General features: G+C 42.4%; 1 long non-coding RNA gene across 2 annotated transcripts in view; it reads left to right on the forward strand.

Moving 5' to 3' along the window:
* The window catches only part of LOC125483032, a 75023-nt gene extending 71942 nt beyond the window's left edge, over positions 1-3081 (forward strand). For both annotated transcript variants that reach the window (XR_007262026.1, XR_007262027.1), the window contains one exon: positions 2883-3081. This is a non-coding gene — a long non-coding RNA (uncharacterized LOC125483032). The remainder of the gene's footprint in view (positions 1-2882) is intronic.
* Positions 3082-19204: the final 16123 nt, after the last annotated feature.

Consider the following 19204-nt stretch of genomic DNA (forward strand, 5'->3'; position numbering starts at 1 on the left):
AGAGGATAGCTGGCAGACAGGAAACAAAGACCAGAATAATCAAATCATTTTCTCAGTGGTGGGGTACTGCAAGGATCAGTTACTACACCCCAGCTGTTCACAAAATATATTAATGATTTAGATGAGGAAACCAAATGTAATATCTCCAAATTTGATACAAAGTTGGGTGGAAGGGTGAACTGTGAGGAGGATGCAGAGATTATTCAGTCTGATTTGGACACGTTGACTCAGTGGGAAAACACATAGCAGATGAAGAATAATGTGGATAAATGTGAGGTTATCCACTTCGATAGCAAAACGAGAAGGCAGATTATTATCTGGATGGCTATCAATTGAGAGTTGGGATTGTGCAATGAGACTTGTGTGTCCTTGTACACTAGTCACTGAAGGTAAATGGTATGTTGGCCTTTATAGTGAGAGGATTTGAGTACAGGAGCAGGGATGTCTTGCTGCAATTATACAAGGCCTTGTTGGTGGGGATTTCACAAAAACCTATAAAATTCTAACAATAATAGACACAGTAAATGCAGGAAGGATGTCTCTGATGGTTGGGGAGCCCAGAAACAAGGGTCACAGAGTAAGGATATGGGATGGGCCATTTAGGACTGAGATGAGGAGATATTTTCTTTACCCAATGAGTGACGAGCCTGTGGAATCCTCTGCTACAGAAAATGATTGAGGATAAAACATTGAATGTTTTCAAGAAAGAGTTTGACATAGTTCTTAAAGTTGAAGGGATCAAAGGATATAGGGCAACAGCTGAAAGAAGGATTTGGATGATCAGCCAATATGGTCATTCAGGCTGGAAGGGCTGCATAGCCTACTTCTATTCCTATTTTCTATGTTTTTATGCAATGTTTCTGTTCTGACTAATACAGTGTATAATGGCAGGTTCTTTTTTAGTAAGGAGTACCTGAATCATCCTCAATTTGACTGCTGTTTTATTGGTTCCATCTAACATTATGACAAGAGGGATACTGCAATTCCACTCAAAGCAAAATACAGTGGGGAAAAAAATGCCTGTTTCCAATTTTGGATTTTATCTCATGACATTTCCTAGATATGTATAGGCAATCAGTGAGGACAGAAGCAAAATTCATTTTGAAAACATTTTGTAGTCGAGATCCAACTTTTCCTCCACTTCTTGCTTTAGGGTATGGTTGTCATGAGCTGTTGAGAGCTGCTTGAATGTCCCAGAATGTGGTTGAGTTTCAGGTTTTATCTGCTGTACATGGGCTGGGTATGACCCGGGTGGATATATATGTAAGAATGAGTGAGTGTATCAAATTGTGAGAAAGGGGTTGAGTACAACTAAGAGTCAGAAAGGGTTCCAGCAGCAGAGATTCCGATCAGGTTCTGGGCCCTTTTGATGCTGTAAGAAACTACCCAATATTCCTGGCATTCTGTATCACAAGGAAATTGAAAGCCTACCTCACTTGACCTCTGAACAAAGTGCTGGCATTCACCCCTTGTGGATGTTGTCTCATCTGCTAGGCTTGGTAACAACCCCTGATGCCCATATTTTCTGATCGTCCTCATCTCCCGGCTAATCTGAGGAAAATAATGCAAGAGAACTCCTATATAAGAAAGGACATTGAAACAGCCTATTGAGACTAATTGAACCATCCCAGGATGTTTTACAGGAGCATTCTACCACCCTACTTCATCTCACCATATCAGCAGATCCTTTCTATTCCTTGCCCCCCTCAAGTGTTATCTGGCTTCACTCCTCCATGCATCTTGTGATGATACTTGTATATAATTTACATTAAATTTAAATGCCTGACCCATGACAGCTCAGACAACACACAAGGCAAATGAACAAAGAGGTGAATGATCTAGTTTTAAGATCTTCACTCCCGTTTTCTTCACCCAATGCACTGGCACCTCATGAACTTGGCAGGGTGGGGAGGCTGCTGAGGAGATAATTGGGCCCTCACTGTGACATCTGGATAATGTTTTTTCCCAAAGTAACTGAGGCCATTCATCAGCTGTAAATCCCTATTGTAGCAGGGAGGCAAGGGGAGGGGATAAATTGGACAGGAAAGGAAACCATAAGATTAGGAAAAAAAAACAGAACAAAGACCAATGGATTCATTAGTTCCAGTGTAGTCAGGAATTCTTGCTGTTAAACTGTTCATGTGAATTGGCATCACTACCGTATTGAAACATATTTTCTACCAAGCCACCATCACCGTCAGATTGTCAAGTTCCCACATACCTTTTGATGTTGTGGCTATGGTATACAAGCGTATGGCGGAGCATGTAGAATTTGTGATGGAGAGCTAAGTCCTCAAGAACAGTAACAATTGCTGGATAAGCACATGGACCAGTACTCCATGGTTTGAGCCATGGAGCTAACGAGACATTACTGAGGGTCATCAGCCTCCCACTGGGTGTCCTGTCCGCTCAAGGGGTGAGGGAGGTGCCATTGCACATGGACAGGGAAGAGGAATGAAAGATAGACATCCAGGGATTATCATCGTCTCACTCTTCAGAGGTGCCCTGCTACATCACTTGTCTTTTTTGCCAAATACCCCTATTAGGTCAAGCTGAGGAGGTGGTAACATCACCTCTGCAGCAGAGCCCCAGCACGCCAATGCGCTGTAGTCCTGGACCACCAGAGAACACCTACCAAAGCCATCTGAGGCTAGTGAAAAAAAAAGACAGAAAACTTCCTCAAGCTCCACTGTGGCTGCTGAGGAGACTCCTGAGATGTAGGAGAAAGGAAAGGAAAGATTAAACAACATTGAAGTCACCTTGGGTAAATGGTATCATCCTTTCTTAGAAACTGAAACTGCACAAAAATAGCACTTTGTACAACAGTCCTGTGGCATCTTTCAATCTGTTAAGGCTCATGACTATTTATGTTTTCTTTATAGACTACCCTGAGGGACGCTGATCACCATATACACTCGCATGTACATCACGTGGAGCAGGGCAAGGAGCTCGGAGGCTACCATTCTAGGACAAACACAGCCTCTGGAAAATGGGAACTTAAGCTGGATGTTTGGCTTTGAGAGTTAATTAACATAGTTTAGTCCCTCTAAATCTTTGTAATAGATGAATACCCTTTGCAAACCAAGGTTTGAGTTATTTAAGCATAGCCTCCATGTAATCCTCTGTAACTTTACATTGATGTCCTGGCCAGGAAATTGAACAAGAGGTTATTGGTACAAAAGGAACAAAGTAACTTACAATTTATGGCAAAGTATCTTATGGGCAGGAATGTCTCTGCATCAGAATTGGCACATAGAACTGAATATCCACATACGTTCACACAAAAGCATTCACTCTCAAATCTAGCCACTCTCAGGGTCCCTCAGGCCTATCACTTTATCCTACCACCTTTCCTGCTTCTTCAGCATCTTCATCAGTGTAAATTGTCTCAGCATCTCTGTCAGACTCCCCTTCTTCCTCATCTAAGGAGACAGGCAGCTGGTCCAACTCGCCCTCCTCTATGTTCTCACCCCATCATTGATCTAGGTAGTGTCTGGCACAGCAAACAATCGTTATTCTGGACCCACTGTCTACGGGGCATTGGAATGGTTCTCCTAAGTGGTATGGGCAAAAGAAGACCATCTTCAGAAGCCCAATTGTCTTTAATAATGGCCCTAGTGGTTTCATGAGCCATATTACAATGCTGTTTGGCACCAGTCTGAGGATTGTGCACTGGGGTCATTAGCCACACCTTCCTGAGATACATCTTATCACCCACATATCAGCCCTGGAGATGATGTTGGGGAATGAATATTTGAGGAAACTGGGAGTTGTGCAGAATGTAAATGTCATGATGGATCTCTGGATCCAGAGAGCACACCTTCAGGGATTGTTCGCCGTGGGTCACAAACAAACTGGACCGAGGCAGTGAGTTTCTTTTCTGTTCAGGAATCTGGCTGGATGATGCCATGGAGCTTTGAGAGCCCTGTGCAAGTAGTTTATTTCCCCTTGGCCCTGACAAAATCCAGCAACAGCTGCAAATCAAATGGCTTGGGCACCTTGGCTTTCTGTGCAAAGGAACTGGAACTGGACAATCTGTATTTCTCTCCCATAAAGGGCATTGGTCAACTCACAAATTCACTTTTAGGCTGCTGATTTATAGATGCCATACATGTCCCTGTTTCATGTTTGAAAGGAGCATATGGCTGTGAGATCAATGCAGCTGTAATGTTCAGCACCATAGGCATAGTGCTGCCAGCATCTACCTACAGGTGGTCACTGATGTAGATGACTGCATCCCTAGTCAAGAAAAGATGGCTTGGCATTGTCTTTCTTTCATTTTCAGGTAGCTGTAATGCCGTTGGTAGAGCCTCTCTCAGTACACTGCTCAATGGCATTGATGCCGCAAGTTCCCTTCTTTAGGTGCTGCTGCTGATGGTTCAATAATATCACTCCGTCAGCCTCCTTCTGTTGGTGTTGAGCACTTCTTCTTCATCTCCTCCTCATTCATAACTTCAATAAAACTTGTACAGCTGCATTGGTATGGATGCATGGATTTGAGAGGAAATGTCAGAAATGAGATATTTACTGTCCAGAGATAGTAGGAACTGCAGATGCTGGAGAATCCGAGACAACAAGGTGCAGGGCTGGATGAACACAGCAGGCCAAGCAGCATCATAGGAGCAGAGAGGCTGACGTTTCGGGCCTCGACCCTTCATCAGAAAAAGCTATTACTCTCTATTTACTGTCCATTTGGGTTGAGGCTTTGGGCCACTATAAAGACGCTCATGTGCTAAGTGAAAGTCTGTCCTACAACCACTGCTACACGGTCAGGTCCATTATCCATGACTAGATTTCTTCCTCTTCCAGCCATGTGCAATATCTTTGTAACCTTGATTTTCATCCTGCTTTGCATGCATGTGACAATTAACTCCATCAGACTCTTTCTGGCCTTATTTATGCTTTGTGATACATCCTTACAATCTTGGAATCTACAGACTGTGTAACAGTTTCACCTCCATGTCCTTATCCTTCTGACACATGCTTCTGGGAATACTCCTACACTGCTGCAAATGAATATAGCCCATACACCTTAACCCCCACATCACTGCCTGTCATAACTGTTAGTAAATCTTGACTGTCCTTCTTCTCAGATTAAATGACTTACAGGACATGGCTGGGATGGTAATATTAAGATTTGATAGAATTTATTCGCTATTATTCTGTTGTGAGTGATTTCCTTCAGTACAAAACTCTGTAGCATTTTTCAGTTTCTGATTAATTCACTTGGTTTGATGCGTTTGTGCAAGAGCATGTCAAACAGATCACAGGCTCTTCCCATTTGTGCAATGCCTTCCCTGCAAGACCTTCTTCTGTGATCTGATTTAGGAGTACAATGGTGCTTGTTCATTGATCAGTTGAATCCTTCACCCCCTACAGCTCCCCTCTACAAGGATCATCTTCTCCTTCACTGTAGATGGCCTTCTTCTCTCCTGTAGCAGGTCATCTGTCTTTCTTCAGTCTCCCATAACCGCTGGACCTTTCACTATCTGTCTTGATATTGCTTCCAGCAAGACAGTGGCAGAAAAAGATGCTCCTGCTGGAGCTCCTGTGCTCCACCTGTTCCACTTCTTTCTTTTTCTTTTTTTCTCTCCCCTTAGCCCCAGAGGTGAATCTTGGAGCAGCAGCAGTGCACGGACAGCGAGTCCCAGGCTGAGACTGGCGCGGGGAAGACAGTCCTGGAGCTTACCTTGGAGCAGCTGAGCGCCGGTACAAAGCGGACTGGAGGCTTGGAGCGGAGCGGAGAGGGTGTCTGGCGTGGACAGTCAGGCCATGTGCGGGGCTCCTGTGCTGAACTGCGACAATGTAATGTTTATTTGAAATTTTTTTACCTGACTGTAATGTCAATCTCTTAAGGATGTCTTACTTCTAACTTATTTTTTAAACTCTGTAATGTAATGCAACTACTTTTTATTCCTCTGTTATATCGAAGATTTGTACCAATGTACTTGTACCTTAGATAGTGGCATAAGAGGCAGATATTGTAAAAGCGATTCACTGTACTTTTACAATGGAGTACGCATGACAATAAAGGATATTTTCTATTCTATTCAATTCTATATTCCTGCTCTTCACAATCCCTATTCAGATTCCCATGCCCAGCCTTAGCCTTACACAGCCCTTTCTCAATTCACCTGCTTTGTCTTCCTTCACAGTGCATCTAATTACTCCTTTATGTTCCCACCCGTTCTTCTCTCTATCACTGTGACTCTCCCCTCCACATCTGAGCACCCGCCATTGCAGGATCCTTCCAGTGCCTCCAACAAAGACACCCTTTAAGTTCAATTCACTATTGTGCCTTTATGCCTACCGCACTGTTATCTGAATGTTTTCTGTTAAGTCCACTTTTGATTTCAGCCCCATATACTTGCCCGACTCAGGTTTACTGCTGTCAGCCAGTGTGGTCTGTTCCCTAGGCAGGCTGGTTAGTGTAGACGGGCTGCACCCCTTGCAATGTAAGAGTTTAACTTTTTTTATTTCAAAAATATATTTTATTCATAGAAATATCTTTACATACACACATAGTCACTAAAGCAGTTGGTTCTGTACAGTTGCATATGAAGAAACAAACCCTGGAGTTTGACACTATCCAACAAACAAACCAAAGGCAGGGTCCAATAACCAACAAACCCATATTCAACTTCAGTTGAAAGACCTGAGATGATCTTTCCCCAATGTGCCTTGGTAGCAGTTGCTCCAAGCTTTAGTGCATCCCTCAGCACACAGTCCTGGACCTTAGAATGTGCCAGTTCACAACTGTCAGTCAGGGTCCACTCCTTGCTTTGGAAGACCAACAAGTGTTGGACAAACCAAAGGGCGTCTTTCACTGAGTTGATGGTCCTCCAGGCACAGTTGATGTTTGTCTTGGTGTGCGTCCTGGGGAACAGACAGTACAGCACAGAGTCCTGCGTCACGGAACTGCTCGGGACAAACCTCAACAAAACCACTGCATCTCTCTCCAGATTTTCTTTGCAAAGGCACAATCCAGCAGGAGATGTGTATCAGTGTCTATCCCTCTGTAGCTGCTTCAAGGGCAGTGTGCAGTGGTGCAGAGGATCCGGGCGTACATTGAAGGATCCCACAGGTTGTGCCCTCCTTACCACCAGCCAAGCGATGTCTTGGCGCTTGGTAGAAAGTTCTGGTGATGAGGCTTTCTGCCAAATGACTTTGACAGTCTGCTCTGACAAGATCCACCCTCTCCTTTTCCCACAGGGTTTCGAAGACGCTATATGCTGATCACTTCCTGATGGGCTTTTGCTCAAAGGTGTTTTTCTTTGCAAATTTCTCTGTAAAGGACAACTGATATGGAATGTTTCCACGGCAACAAAGCCAGTTCCATCCTTTGCAACACTAGGGACAGGTGGAACCTCAGTACATCGTGACACTTGGTGTTTGTTTATGGAGGGTTTATGCACAGCTTGATTCAACCACATGCAATGGTAGTCATCAGGCTAAGGGTGGCATTGGGTACATTCTACCCCACCTTATGGAGAGTTTTGAACATGGTGTCCCCACGGACATGATCCATCCCAGACCTCCAGATGAAAGTGCAAGATGGTTCGGGTAACTGCAGTGAGGCAGATTCTGGGGATGGGCCAGATCTGCACCACGTACAACAACAGTGTGAGTGTCTCATACCTGATGACCGGGTTTTTACCTGCAATGGAGAAGGAGCAGTGCTCCCAGAAGATGAGTTTCTGCCTCACCTTGGCAGTACGCTCCTCCCAAGTTTTCACACACACTCCGGCACCAACCCCCTCTCCAAACCATATTCCCAGATCCTTCAGGTAATCTGTCCCGACGGTGAAAGGATTAAAGGATTGCTTGGCCCAGTTCTCCAAGAACATGGCCTTACTCTTGCTCGATTTACCTTGGCTCCTGAGAACCAGTTCAAACCAGTGGCAGATGCTCATGAGTCTGCGCACTGACAGTGGATCCCAGCACAAAACAGCAACGTCATTCATGTACAGGGAGGCTTTGACCTGCAGGCCTCTGCTGCCTCGAATAGTCACCCTCTCAGGCTCACAAAAGGGTCTATACAACACACAAGCAAGACAGGAGAGAGTGGGCAACCCTGCCTGAATCTGGATTCGAACAGGAAGCTTTCCGATGCCCACCTATGAACTGAGACTGCACTAATGACGTTGGTGTACAGCAGTAGAACCCAATTATGGATTCTTTCCCCAAAGTGCATTTTGGAGAAACACATCCCACATGTAAGTATGCGATATCCTGCCAAAGGCCTTCTCCTGGTCCAGGCTGATGAGGCAGGTGTACACCACCCCCGTCCTGCATGAAGGAGATCATGTCCCTCAAGAGCGCAAGACTCTCTGACATCGTCCTGCCTGGTACAGCATAGGTTTGATTGAGGTGAATCATCGATCCCAGAGCAGACCTGACCCGGCCAGCGATGACCTTAGACAGGATTTTGTATTTAACACCGAGGAGCAAAAGCACTGCAAATTTTGTTGAGATGGTTGACCCAGACAGCCTTCATGCCTTTCCTTTTAAACAATTGCACAAAGTAACAGTTTGGTTCTGAAGGAGCTAAATTACTGAAGAAATCTGTCCTCACCAGAGCTGAACGCACGTGTTTCTCATTTCTGTGGAACAAGATTGCGACCTTGAATGTAATTCCAGCAGGCTGGAGTGTTAATGTATTCATGGCATGCTAATGAATGCAAAAGAGGTTCCCAACCTTGAAGATCAGAAAAACTGACCTGCTTGAAAGATTCCGAGATCCTAATAACAAATCCCCCAAAACACTGTTGGAAAACTGGATTTCTGCCTCCTACCCATTGAAGTTGCTGGTCTACCTTTTTGAAAGTATTGGTCAGGCCTGGACGATTGTGCCTATTGTATAAAAACTAAATTGAAAATTTCTGGCATGCCCTGCTTTATATCACAGTCTGAGCTCGGTGGCTTAAAATGCCTGTTCCATTAGTATTCACAGGCATTTCTGATGATATTTTAAAAATGTTAATAATAAAATGTTGCATAACTATTCACATTAAAAATTCCACAATGACATTCTATCTGTTTTGAATTCTATTTTTGGTCCATATTGATATATATTCACATCAGCAAGTTCCACAATCAGATTGAATGGGGTTCTATATTTGATCTGCAATATTCTAATTTACAACATTTGCATAAAGGACATAATAAGTCACTGATTAGGAGGTTTTATTTTTCATTTTCCAGAGAGTGCTGCTACTTGTGACATAGTGCTCCACCTAGTTCACAGTTCACTTCCCCATGGCATTATTTTATGATAAAATTTCAGAATCACAATCCTCTGATGAAAAACACTTGTATGCTTTTAAAAACTAAAGTGGTTTGTTGACACGGGTCTTAGTTCTCGTGCTTGAAATTATGAGGCATTGTGATAAAGTCATAGGGAGAAACAGCTACTATTGGAAGAAGCGTCAGGATGCAGAGTCAAGAGAATTGGGAAAGCATTCAGAAGGAAAAATGAAAATAACTTTTCTTTACATTATGAGTTGTGATATGGAATGCACTACTTGAAACAGGTGGAAACAGAGTCAAAGGCAATTTTTGAAAGGGTGGTGAATAAATGCGTGAAAATAAGATATTTACAGGATTTTGGGCAGAATGCTGAGGAGTGCATTGAGTTGGGTAGATCTTTCAAGTCACTGTCACCATAATGATAGGCTGATTCTACCAATCACAATATGAAAGTGCAGTATGTGATGATTTCTTCGTCTCAGCTATGTCATATATCTGTTCTCTCTTTCTCCATCAAGCTCTCAATCATTTCTTGTCCCACTGTTGGAAGGCTGACTGGGCCAGACTACCTGGGCTGTGGCTGCAATGCTGCCATCTGTAGCTTGGTTCTCAGTCTCTCGAGGTCACCATGTATGGTCATGTCAAGTGCCCTCATCAGTGGCTCAGTAGCCTTCCATGTCCTTCCTGAAGTCATATTTAGCAACACTTGAATAGGTGAGTGAACTCAACTTTCAGCAAGAGGCTGTCAACATAATTATTCGTGACTAATTAATTTATAAAGCTTCTTGATCATTTATAGACTTTTTTGGAATTTTTGATGGGTCCCATTTGCTTAGAGACTTGATCTGATTGGAAGGCCAATGATGGATTCCAGGTCAAGTCCAAAGGATAACAGAATGATGAGTTGGAAGGACACTTGGTGGAGGGAATAAGAAATAGTTAGCCAAAATACTTGGATTGCTTAAGAAACACAACATCCTCATTTACATGAATTAAATGGGCAGCATACGATTTCAGGCAGGTCCACTAAATGCCTAAAGTGGACTCAGTATAGATTTAGATACGTTCTCACTGAGAGACCATGAACCAACTACTGGCCTCCTATTTTATTTCTATATGTTATTGATGAGCAATGCGGAGAGTGCCTGTTGAACAATGCCTTGTCCTGTCAGTAGTGAAAAGTGGAAGATAGTGAATTCTCCAGCCTGTTTTATATCCTAGACTTTTGTTACTACCAATATCACTATCACCAAATTTAAATGAATCCCCCCAACCACCTCCCCCCCCCCCCCCCCCCCTCCCCCCAACCTCCCCTCACACACCAATGATGTTAACAGAGATTTGGGAACAGCAATAGCGATAAATTGTGATAGGCACTTTACAAAGAAAGTTTTGTGAATAAAAGAAAAGACATACAGACATGGATAAATTGCCACTTCTATTTAGTCTTTAATCTGACTGTTTTTTTCCAGAAATTAATTTAAGTTACTGGAAGAGCATTTAGGAGCTATAATGAAGAAAAAGCAAGCTGAAAGCATAGCACTGACTAAGAAAGAAGCAATAGGTAGTTATAGTAATTTATTGTTTGAAGAAGGAGCAATTTGGCATTTGATATAATAATGTGCAAGATGTGATTTATAAGAGGGGACAAATATCTCACCCGCAGAGAAATCCTAAATCAGTGTAAAAGCAAATTATACATAAGATACTAAACGCTGAGAATCTAATAAATAAAAAGAATCATTTATAGAGGCCGAAATAATTCTTTGTGAGTAGACTGCTGGCAGTGTAAGCCATGACTGTATGAACACTGGGAGGGGGTAGAAATTCGAGTATGCCATGGGAGGCAGACCTCAAAGATACTAAGGCTGTACCAATGAATTTCCATTCACTGATAGAGATGAAACTGCAGACTGGGAGTGTGTCATTTTGTGATATGAGCTCCCTACAGTGCCAGACCAACACATGCAAATTTTTACCCCATGCAGCTTTTGAAATGACTCCTGTTGTTTTTTTTTAAATTATTTTCCAAAAAAGAAAACAAATAAGCTTTTCAAGAAACATGAGAAAAGTTTATTTTGTTTTGCTGGCTTAAATGCTACTGATGCATGCTGGAAAATTGTGCAAACTCAAGACTATTGTATCGTGTCTTTATTAAACAGTATTACTCCAATGGCCGGTAGAAGTATGAAATGTGGTTCGAGGCTTTAGGAATAGATTGTCTCCAAGGAGAAACTTTCACAGTTGTATTAAAAAATACAATATAATTTCTGCTGTTATGAAATTTTATTTGCAAACTCTATTTGGGGCATTGGAAGTAATATTAACTGAGAAAATAATGACTTATAAATGTTTCACTAATAGCATTTTGAATCATCAGATTTATTCATTGCAACAGTGAGATTTTTACATGTTTATATAAGGTTCTATTGTAAATGATTGCAAGTAGATTTCAAGAATGAAATATTGACTTGCACGCAGGGACAACCAGCAGCTCATGGATTGGACCAGGCTGTATTTTAGGGCAGCTTGCTTGCAGCGTACCACTTAACTTCTTTATCTTCTGCATGGACTTCTGGAGGAACAATGTCCATGTGCAGCAACAATTTTCTGGAACTGGAAGTCAGTGCTGTGATCCACATTGGCATGGCGATTGCTGTGCATGGATCTTTGGAGCAGTTGCATATGCATAAGGCTGTACAGCTAAGAGGGAACATTGCTCACGGTCTGTCTGAGTGCTCACTCACTTAGTGCCTATCTGCATGTTCACAGCATCCAAGCCTTGCATTGCCTGGCTATGCTGTGCTTTGCTGTGAGCATGTTGGCACTTCAGTAAGATAGCCAAAGGCTATCAGCACTGCCGTGTTGACATGCACAGTCTGAACACGTTCAGGCACTTGGCCATGTCAAATCATCTGCTTGGGTCACTTATGGTTAGAGATCTGTCCGACCATGTCTAGGGGATGAACAATGGTCAGTCCTCTGGCCATCACAAGTAGTCAGAGGAATCATGTATTACAAAGGCGGTGATCAGATGTGTGGTCAGTCATTTCTAGGGACTGCTCTTTGATGTCCGTGTTGAGAGATCTGGGGTCTGTGGATGTCCATGCATCGATTGTTGAAGAGGGTGTAAAGGGGTCCTGGTGAAGAGGTGGGGGGTGGTGAGTATCGTTGCCAGAAAGGATGGAGCAGCTATAGCTGGAGAAATGTGAAAAGCGGAGGCATGTGTGCTGGGCAGCAGTGAAGTTTGCTGATGGGGAGAGCTCATATAGGTGTATATGGAATACATGGAGCAACTATGGGGGGGCATAATAGGCCAAAGGAAGGGGGTGTTATTGCAAGGGCTACCACTGTGGCCTCTACAGGGTTGTGTAGGGGTCGGCATCATTAAAGTGTAATATTTGGGCTTGGGGACAGGGAGAAAAGTTGGAATTAAAGCTCAATGTGGTGGCTCTCCATAAGCTTGGGCTGGATGGAAATGGGTTGAAGGGGTAGTGAGAGGTAAAAGAAGACATGGGGGCTTGGGTGGTGGGGCTGGGCCAGATATAGGCCAGTGCTGATGGTGTCTATCATGAGCTCCATTCCCTGCCATTACAAGCCATTCTCTAGATGTGATATGGAAAATGGCTAGGAAAATGCCCAATATGCACAAAGGGGCAAATACATGAAGCGTGGTTTTGCAAACTCCAGCTACATTTCACTTGTAATCAACTCATCGTCCACTTGCAATACATGCAGGATGAACGTGTCTAGGTTCAAATACTGCTCAAAGGTGATTTGCAGCATGCCATTGGTCCTGGCAATTTGAACATTGGCATCTCCCTGATACTGACATTAACAACAACAACTTAAAAAGAGGCCAATGCTGGCTAAAGGTGAACCCTTACTCGTGCATCAGGGTATAGTTGGAAGTCGCAACCGTTGCTTCAACATCAGTCATGTAAGTTTAAAAATGTTCCATACTAAGTACAATGGGAAATTGAAAGATTGATGTGGGTCTGGAACGGGGAGGCGTTCGGAGTGTAGCAGCCATTCCCCATCTGATGTGATATACTGGTCACTCAGTTGGCCTGGCACCTTCATTGAGTTGTTGCACATGCTGAGGCTGAAGCTCAAACCCTTGGATGAAAGTTGCACTCAGCAAAAATATGTAAGATTCAGCATCAATTGTCCGGTTGTGCAAAACAATTTAAAGGTGCCAAGCACTGAAATGAACAGGACACACATGCCGTAAAGAATTTAGAAGGGCATTATTTGTGCTTTGATACTGCAAACTCCTCTGGTTCTATTATTTCATCTCCCTGAATTCTGTTCTTTTAACTTAAGTTCTTGCATAGCCACCACTTTGAAAGGAAATGAAAGAACTTTGCATTTATACAGAGTTTTTCATGATGACTGGATGTGTGACAGCACTTAACAGTAACTGAAGTAATGTTTGATGTGCAGTCACTGTTATAACAGAAAACTTTGACCTAATATTGACAGCCATGTCTTCTGATGGCTAGACTGTACTCTCTGGAGATTCCTTCCACATGCCCTACCTTTCTACTCTGCTCTCCATTTTTTCAGACACTCTTTTAATCCCAGATCTTTGAAGAAAGAGTCAGCCCCTCTGAATATTTCCCTATTTGGCTCAGCATGCTTATTGTAATGCCACTATGAAATGCTTGGGGATGGTTTCCTTTGTTCAAAGAGTGAACTAAATGCAAATTCTTGTAAAAAGTATATATTTCTGTTCTTCTGTCAGATGTTTTCTGCACTCTGTTCATCTTTTTGTGTGTAATTGTTTCCCGTTCAAAGTGCCGACGTGTCGAGGTAAGTGCTTTTCCTGCAATATGTACAACACATAGACTATACTCTGCTATTTTCAAACATGGAACATTAGAGTAATGGCTAAAACGTGGGGTGGAGTTTGGGATACAACATTTTTGATTGTGATCTAAAGGCGTTTAGTATTGAATAGATGTCAAAATGACCTTGAAGACCTTGTTTAACGAGTAACGTTTACAAACAGTCATGATTATGAGCTTTATGCAGATGTAATATATGACCAATAATTTAAACAATTGGAAAACACTTTGCTTCAGTAATATTATCTAACATAATTTCCTTGCATCTCTGTAATACTCACAGGGTGATTTGTTGCATTATTAACTTTCTGTTACACCAGGGATGGAGATGCTGTTGGACTCATGTATGATTGAGCACCACTAATAACACGTTAATTTGTAAAAGTCTGGCCTATAGCTCCAGGTCTTCCACTGCAGCATTATTTATTTCCCTGTGGTTTAATTTCACCTGCCACACCAGTCACCACAGTATGACAAACTGTTGCACTCTCTTCCCAGATCATTGGCTATTCTGTCAGTTTCCAGTGTTTCCTTTAATGTAATCAGGTAAAAATCAGAATTGATTGGCTAGTTATAATGCTGAATGACTGAGGGGTGTTTTAAAGCCAAATCTTCTCACTATTATGCTTGCACAACTTTGTTCTCTTAGCACATGAAGACCATCTTTCTCCTCTGTCAGCCGTAATGTAATCACTGACTAAGTTTTAAGTATTTAACAATGAGCTACTGTGTGGCATTAATTGACCTCTTCCTCTGGATTTTAAGAAAAGTTCAGTGGAAAACTCTTAGTTAGACCTTAGTTAGACATAGAAGCTTCCTGTATCTAGTGGTACATGAGGTGGACAAAGCACATGTTTATGTCTACCTCTATAGAATCACAGAATGTTTATAGCGCAGTAGGAGGCTATTTGGCCTATCATATCTGCATCGGCTCATGGATCATTTTGATTTAATGCAATCTCCTGCCTTTTCCCCGTACCATGTGTATTTAAATAATCATCCAATGCCCTGTTGAATGCCTGTCAAACTAAAACTAGTTTTGCCTGGAACAATTGTTACAATGGCACCAATTTGCATTAAGCATGGCTGACCAGGAAACTCTCCCCTCTTGCTGCCTGCCTTAGGCATATTGTGAGGATTTACAAGTGGCTAATCAACCTTTTTGGCCATGTTATGAATGCACTTGCTGGGGACATCAAGTGCTGGAGTGTGGCTCAAACCTAGACTTTCTGACTCCAAGCCACCAGCGCTACCCATAGCATCAAAACACCTCCTCAGGTAATCAGACAAAGTGACAAACTCTTATGTTATTGTTTGGATGGCATTGGAGGAAGCATTTTTTTTAATAATGGAAGGTTTATTGTAACATTTAACAAGTAATGGTGTTGCTCATGTTGGGTTTGGCCTGTGATGTATCATTGAGAAGAAGGATGCTGGTGGGGGAATTGTAGAAGTAGGGTCAAGATGCAAATCTTCACTGAAAGGATTAAAAAGACGTTTGTAAGATAACTCCTGAAAAGCTATAAAGTTAGTATTATTGGATATTAAACAATAGAGGGTAAGTTGCTGAATTTGGAAATTCATGCTGAATGCTAAAATATGTTCAACGTCTTTGGCTGAGAATCTTCATGAACTCCAGGCTGAAGCTTCTTCACAGATATCAGATGGACAATCATACCTATTATTTTAAACAGGGCCATCATCCAGGGGAGGTTAATTATTCTCTTCCCTAATGCTATATATTTTAAGTCTACATTACAATACACAATGTACTTCCTGTTCTAATTTTCTCGGTGAGCCTCAAAGATGGACTAGGAGTGATATTCAAAAAGGTATACTTGAAGTGATTTAATTTACTCTTGGTCTAACATTTTTTTAACATTGGCTTCTGTTGACTAATTATTGTTGATCAGTCAGTCAGTGTCAATGAACAATGTCAACCCAACATCAATTTTGTTTCTACACCCATTCCTACCATGAGCACTTCAACCTTCCCACAAACCATCAGTGAGGAAGCAAGCATCCAAGGGTTGAGATAAGGAAATGCCAAAGTTTAGGGCCTTTTACTGACCTCCTGGGGACAAGAAGAATTGGACTTTTGAGGGAGCACATATGCGGAGCTGCAGATAAAGGTAGGCCAAGGCAGCAAGGAGCTGCTTTCCTGAGCTGTTTGGCTGTGACAGGCAAAAAGTCTGAGAGTGACATCACAGGAAAGTCACATATTGTTCAGCAGCTGCTGGGGACTGTGTTTCAACTCCAGTAGTTTTGAGAAAGGTAAATTCCTAAACAAGCACAGGGTTTACAGGCAGAGGAGCAGCAGCTGATTTGTGAGTAAAGGTGAAGAATTTCTATTTTCTATTATCTCCAGTGAATAGTAAAATAGTAAAGTTAAAGTAAATTAAAGTACGTCGAAGCAACTGAAGTTAGAGTAAGTAAAGTGACTTAAAAGTTTAAGGTTCAAACATGGCAGAACACTTGGCCAAGCAGAATGCTCATCCTGAGGCATGTAGGGAATATTCTTATGATCCAGGAAAGACTATGAGCAGAAAGTGTTGCCAGCTGCATGAGTTTGATCTCCGGGTTTCAGAGCTGGAGCAGTGGTTAGAGTGACCTGAGGTGAATCACAGGGCAGAGAACTACATGGATGGGATGTTCAGAGAAGTGGTTACACTACAAGTTGGAGACAAAGAGGTAGAATGGGTGATTGTCAGGCTGTTCCAGAAAAACAGACAAATAGTGCAGGAGTCCCCAGATTTCTTGCTTGCTAACTGGTTTTCTTTCTGGTTATTGGTGAGAATGATGGGACCTTGGAGAAAGACAGCAACAGAAAAGCGGTGGTATCATAGGTGGCCCAGCTGTACAGAAGAGATGAAGAAGACTGGAAGGGCAGTAATGAAAACTCTTTAGTTCAGAAATAGGCATTTCTGCGGATATCAAAGTGACTCCAGCATGGTTTGTGCCTCTGTAGTCCTTGGATCAAAGATGTCATAGAATAACTGCAGGACGTTTTTCTGGAGGAGGATAATGAGCCAGGAATCATGGTCCACATTGGTACTAACAACATAGGTAGGAAAGAGGCTGTGGTCCTGCAGCTGGAATTTGGGAGTCTAGTTCAAAAAATAGCTGGACCCCTAAATTAGCAATCTCTGGATTACTCCCAGAGCCACATATAGAAATAGGAAGATAATACAGATGGCTGGTGTAGGCCAGAGGGCTTTAGATTCCTGGGTCTCCAACACTGGCTCTGAGAAGATTGCACCCATAGAACCAGATGGACCTAATCTAAACAGAGCCAGGAATTGAATTCCTTGTTTGACATTTTGCCAGCTCTGTTAAAGAGGGATTAAACTAATTCAGCAGCGGCCTGGGAACTTGGAGAAAACAGAAAATAATACCAAGATGCATGCTGGGAGAGGCCGATAGCACTAAAATACGTAAGAATAAGTCAGTTGATGAAGTAATGGAGACAGTAATATAGTCAAAATCCAGGTCAAACTGCATGGACATGAATACATGGAGCATAGTGAATAAGATTGGCCTTGTACAATTACAATATTGTGGTGATAATGGAAACCTAGTTTAGGAAGGACAGGTCTAATTGTTAAATATTGTTGGTTACAAGGTGTTCAGAAAAGATAGGAAAGGAAATAGAGGAGGAAAGCTAGTATTTTTAGTAAAGGAGAGCTTGCTATACCGAAGAATGATGATGCTTCCAAATGTTCCAGTATAGAATTGATTTGGATAATGCTAAGAAATAACAAGAATGCAATTACATTGCTCAATCTAATCTATAGACCACCAACTGGTGGGAAGGACTAGACGGTGGCACAGTGGTTAGCACTGCTGCTTCACAGCACCAGGGACCTGGGTTCAATTCCACCCTCAGGTGATTATCTGTGTGGAGTTTGCACATTCTCCCCATGTCTGTGTGGGTTTCCTCCCACAGTCCAAAGATGTGCAGGCTATGTGGACTGGCCATGCTAAATTGCCCATAGTGTTCAGGGATATGTAGATTAGGTGGGTTATAGGGGATGGGTTTGGGTGGCTGCTCTGAGGGTCGGTGTGGACTTGTTGGGCCAAAGGGCCTGTCCCCACACTATAGGGATTCTATGATATAAAAGAATAAAACTACAAGTAAATTACAGGAAGGTACTTTGTAGAATAGTTATAGTGGGGGACCTTAATTACCCTTATAGAGTCTGGGCTACTGGTAGTATAACGGGGAGCAAGACTCAGGCATTACTGGACTGTATTCAGGAGAATTTCCTACAGCATTATGTGTCCAGTACAAGAGGGGTTATGAAAAAAAACTGACAGCTCACATAAAAGAAAATCACAAAATTTCCTATCAGCACATCGTTAGTAAAGTGGAGGAGTAGGATTGATTTGGGACCAAAAAGGAGATTTACACAGACAGACAAGAGGCATGGTTTAAATGTTAAATGAATAATTTGTATCTGACTTCATTTACAAGACAGATGCTATAATGGCCATGGTGACAGAGAAGAGAACTCAGTTAAAAATTGATAAGGTGGTGGTATTGGAAATCTTTTGATATTGAAAGTAGGTTATGCACTGGCACTGGGCGAGATGCATCCGATGATACTGAAGGAAGTGAGAGCGGAAATTGCAATTATGCAATTGTGGAGAGTTAATCAGTGACTTCTCCACAGTAGCGAGAGTCGGCCGTGCATGGAATGGTGGCAGCCTCCTGGTGGTCAGAGGTGGAGGTGGCAGTGGCAGAAAAGAGATATTACAGCATGGAAACAGGCCCTTCAGTCCAACTTGTCCATGCTAACCAGATATTCTCCATTAATTTTGGCCCATTTCCTCTCCTATTCATATACCCATCCAGATGCCTTCTAAATGTAGTAATCATACCAGCCTCCACCACCTTCTCGGCAGCTCATTCCATATATGCACCACCCTCTGTATGAAGATGTTGTCCTGTAGGTCCCTTTTAAATCTTTCACCTCTCACCTGAGTCCAAATCTAGTTTTGGACTCCCCTACCTAAAAGACCTTACCTGTTCATCCTATTCATGCCTCTTATGATTTTATAAATACTCCATGGAAAATAACCCAGCTTATTCAGCTTATTCAGAC

Source organism: Rhincodon typus, chromosome 4 (genome assembly GCF_021869965.1).
Source record: "Rhincodon typus isolate 14 chromosome 4, sRhiTyp1.1, whole genome shotgun sequence".
NCBI classification, from domain to species: Eukaryota; Metazoa; Chordata; class Chondrichthyes; order Orectolobiformes; family Rhincodontidae; genus Rhincodon; species Rhincodon typus.